The 4,542-nt window shown below is 36.0% G+C and overlaps 1 long non-coding RNA gene across 2 annotated transcripts; it reads left to right on the forward strand.

Annotated features, from left to right (window-relative positions):
* Positions 1-1,607: 1,607 nt before the first annotated feature.
* On the forward strand, positions 1,608-3,969 carry LOC120541294. 2 transcript variants are annotated; one of them, XR_005635978.1, is made up of 4 exons: positions 1,608-1,700; positions 2,269-2,336; positions 3,035-3,197; positions 3,673-3,969. It is a non-coding gene; the product is annotated as an uncharacterized LOC120541294 (long non-coding RNA). The 2 variants fall into 2 exon arrangements; XR_005635979.1 differs by lacking the exon at positions 2,269-2,336.
* The last annotated feature ends 573 nt before the right edge of the window (positions 3,970-4,542 follow it).

Below are 4,542 nucleotides of genomic sequence, written 5' to 3' on the forward strand. Positions count from 1 at the left end.
AAGATTTGTTGTCTGGTGAAAATGAAATCCACATATGCAAGTGTCAGAGACGCGAAGTGGCTGGCATGTAGTTCAGGCCTGGGGGGTTGGCGAACAAAGTGAGCAGCTCGCCAACCCCCCTAGTACATTTAAGTGTGCAGGGCGTTATTAAGTATTGTCATTTGTATTGAAGACCTCTGAACAATGGCCCATCATACTGTAAGACATGATGCTTCAGGTCCAAGTCAGACCACGTGCCACCACAGATGCCACCAAAAGTAAGAAAATAGAAAAGACTTATTGATGACAAATCAAAAACGGTCATGAATGTGAAAAGAGAACGATTCCTAATCTGAAATTTAGATGTGTCTTTAACTAAAAAAGGTTTCTTAGTATGACTTCAACTGATGATTCAAACTATTGTGCTGTCAGATCCACTCCAAGAGAGTCTAAGTACTATTAAATTGTGTTCGTTTGATGAAGGCTGAATTCAGATTGACTCAAAATGGATCCATTTATGAATGTGCCTGCTATTTAGTGATCTAAAAATGCTCTCAGAACTGTCCAGAAAAAAAAGTATATCGTCAAGTACTTTTAATGGCTACTTTTCTGCCAAGAACTTTTGCTAAGGTCTGGCCATCTAGCCACAAGCGACTTTGGTGACCAGATTTCGAATTTAGCTCTACCTCTCACATGTGGGTCCCCGAGTGAAAAATCTTTTGTGATCACATTGATATATAACTAATAGTTATGAAGAGTAGATTACTCGTTTGGATTTTGATTACAAAATCACACATCCATCCATTGATTTTGAATATTTTTTATAATTGCAAAGCATCAAAGCAAAGGTGAAAAAGAAAAGGCTGCGTAATTTCTACATGGGCTATGTGCTTCAACCCTCTATAGTAGTTTTTAGAAGGGTCAGGCTGCAGGTAGCAGACTCGGACTTCCACGCCTCCAGCCTTCCATGCCCCCGGTCTTCCATGCCTCCTGCCTTCCATAGTATGCCCCATGACCGCCCACAGTCCGTTGAAATAGACGGAGAAGAGCTGCTGTACATTTTTTCCAATTTGAAAAAGAAAAGAAGCTGAAAACTTTTTCCGACACGGAACAATGGCACAACAGAACCAGGTATGGACTCACAGAATAAAAAGCTCAGTATATTTAAAGAAACTTTAGATCCATTAAACAAAACTAATGAGATGTACGATTATATACTGTATAGGGAATCCAAGTGTTCTCTGTTTATCGTCATTACTGACATATCCTATTTTTAAGCATATCGTTTTAATTATTTTTTACCTCTTGTATTATTTATTTTTAATATTTGCCGTATTATTTCATCTTTATTCACTTTTTCACTTATTTATGAGATGTTATGTAGAGAATCTGCAATGTTAATGTACAATATGGAAGGTATATATGTTTATCGTTGTCATTAACATTTATTAAATATCTTATTTAACTTGATTTTTCTGTAGTTAAGTTAGCTATTTATAAAAGCACGTTAGCGCTTTCTGCCAAATTAATATTACATATTATTTTTGTCTTGATTTCCACAGTCACATTTCTCAATAAAGGCAGAGAATATAAAAATAACTTTGATTACATTGATTAAATATCCAAAAGAATCCAAGTGCCCTCTTTGTAAAAAGCAATGAGACTTCAGCATCCTGCTGCCTGCCTTCAGAGTCATGAAGAGCACATTGTCAAGTATGCAGGTAGTGTATGTATGCCAGGAGTGTGTGCTTGCAAACAGTACTGACGTTTAGATTTCTGAACTGGAACTTTTTAAAATACAGTTTAAAAAGCTGAGCATTTTCCGTTGTTTGACAGGTTTTACTGTTTACAGATGTAACACAGGGTGTGTCCCAAGCGGCCAATTCCATTGTTGTTTTTTGTTTGAAAGTCATTGTCAACAGTTTACTGTATGTCAGTATTTAATATTTTTCTTTGATTCATTTTTTTTACCCCTTGTTTTAGTGCATCCCTAGTGTGTGCTTGATGTGTGTGTGTGTGTGTGTGTGTGTGCACCCTGCGGTGCGCTGGCACCCTGCCCAGGGTTTGTTTCCTGCCTTGCACCCTGTGTTGGCTAGGATTGGCTCCAGCAGACCCCCGTGACCCTGTAGTTAGGATATATCGGGTTGGATAATGGATGGATGGATGGATGTATTAGGGCCTTCCAAGTCAGATGAATAGCCATGACTGTGGAATTTTCATGTTGATGGTATGATCATTTCATATTGTAACTATATATTTTTGTATGTCTGTATTTAATGTTGTGTCCAGGTTTTCAAAGGACCATTATGTGGTGTCTCTGTATTTTGTCCTCAAGGCCCCTCTTCAATTTTAACGAGGTGTGTCTCAACTTTAGTCCTTTCTTCTTTCATTGTAGCATTTGTAGAGGGAGGATTATATCTGGTTGCTGGTTCCCATTTTTGTCACCTACTACAATTTGTGTTGGATATTTGTGTTATGTTTAATTTAGTTTATTATATTTGTTTTTTTTTTTTATTTCAGCATACTGTCCATAGTGGTTTTGAAGTTCCAGAAACGCATACCTTTCAAAATCCAGATATTTTAAATGTATGTTTATAATGGTTTGCATAAATATTTTTGGAACATTAAACTCCTTTTAACAACATGACTCTGCTCAGTCCTCTTTAGAATGACATGCCAGCTTTAAGGAAGTGCTGGTGTAGAATGTTACTTGAGAACTCCAGCCCCAAGGGATAAATGAAATTTAAATTTCCTTTAATAACTTTTATTCACTTCTGCGGTAATGTGGCAAATATACTTAGCCATATTGTAAATCAAAGACAAATAGTCAAAATGCTTACCATTATAAACTTAGTGCTTCTTTTTGAAATCACTGAAGTAACTGCTCACATCTGACTGAGCAAGCAAACGCCCTTCTAAATGAAGGCCAAGAACCAAACAAAAAATTAGAAGGTACAGAAATAATGGACAGCCAGGATAGGGTCATTTATTGTGCTTATTCTTTTAGTTCTTTTTTAACATTTCCTTAGGTAAATATCATTTTCTCTGTTTTCAGGTTCAGACTTTATTGCGCCATTAATGAGAAGACAAAGTAAAGACTGAAATGAAAAAAAATGTCTTGCTATTCTGTTCCATAGCACTGCGTTCTGCAGATTTCAGATCTTTTCTTTTAGAAGAAACATCAGCCACCCTTCTCCAACATCCAGCACAAGGCACAGGTACAGACACATCATTTTTATACTTTCATAAGAAAGATGAATTACATTTTGTTGATGCTGGCTTACAATGCCTATGTTATAGTGAATAAAATGTATAAAAAGACTTAATGCTTGTCTCAGATGCCGACTGTTAATTGTTAAGCAGTAGGAGTCAAAGCCCAAAAGACTAAAAGCCTGTTTTACATCTTCTGACAAACTGGAGTACTAGTACAACACTTAAAGACCTTAAAACATTTGAAATGTATTGTGTGCTGTATTAATAATAGTGTATTGTAAGAAACATTGAAGACTTGTAGAATCTGTGATCAAAAGCAGTAATGTTAATAATGTATAACAAATTAAATATACTGTACATTTTTTTTTACTTTCCTTACATCCCTTGTACTGTAAATGTGGAGGAAAAGTCTATAAGTTTTATGATGACCATTTAAAGAATTTTCTTTCTTTCTTTTTTTATTAATAAAACATATTACAGCAACATGGAATCCTTCAGCATTTTACTGAGGCAGAGAAGTGGTGTGCTGAGAACATTTCTGTGTTCAGGGGGTGAGTCTCACTCCCTTCATTACTGTCAATGGACAAATGCAACATTGAGGAGGCCCTTCAGAAATTTGATTTGATGTCTGAATTTCCAGAAGAAGAGGAGAGGGAATATGTCTTTAGACATATTTTTTTCACATACAGTATGGAAGACATGCATCTGTATTTAGATAACGTGAGGGGAAAAAGGAAAATGATTGTATTTTGTGAGAAAATGTAACAAACATACATGTCCCTCATTGTTCAGTTACAACCTACAATTCTTGTTCTGTATTTTATATATTCTTTAACATTTTTGTAATAAATGTTGCAAACCAACTTCATCTTTACAGTCCATTGTCTCAGATCTGCACTTCTTAGTGTTATGTATTAAAATAATGTTTTATAAAGCAGGGCAAGGCAATTTTTATTTATAAACCACATTTACAACAGCAGCCACAACTGAACCAAAGTGCTGTACAAGAAAGGGTAAAAGAAGCAGTTCCAATATACTGTATGTACACATCACAAAACTGCAAGAATAACCAAACATTACATAAAAGATAAACTTAAAATACCCATACCTACATATTTCTAATCATGAATGTACATGACCCAACATATACAAACAATGTCAACCTCTTGCAGAGTCAAATGGCAGCAAGAAGAAATAAGACTTCAATGATGATTTAAAAATGGCCTGTGCTGAAGCAGACCTAACATAATAAGGTGAGCCATTCCAGAGAAAAGGAGCAGCCACTGCAAACGCCCGATTCCTCCTTTGCTTCAGCCTCGACCTCGGCACAACTAAGAGCCTCAGGCTAGT

The sequence above is a fragment of the Polypterus senegalus genome, chromosome 12 (genome assembly GCF_016835505.1).
Source record: "Polypterus senegalus isolate Bchr_013 chromosome 12, ASM1683550v1, whole genome shotgun sequence".
Taxonomy (NCBI): Eukaryota; Metazoa; Chordata; class Cladistia; order Polypteriformes; family Polypteridae; genus Polypterus; species Polypterus senegalus.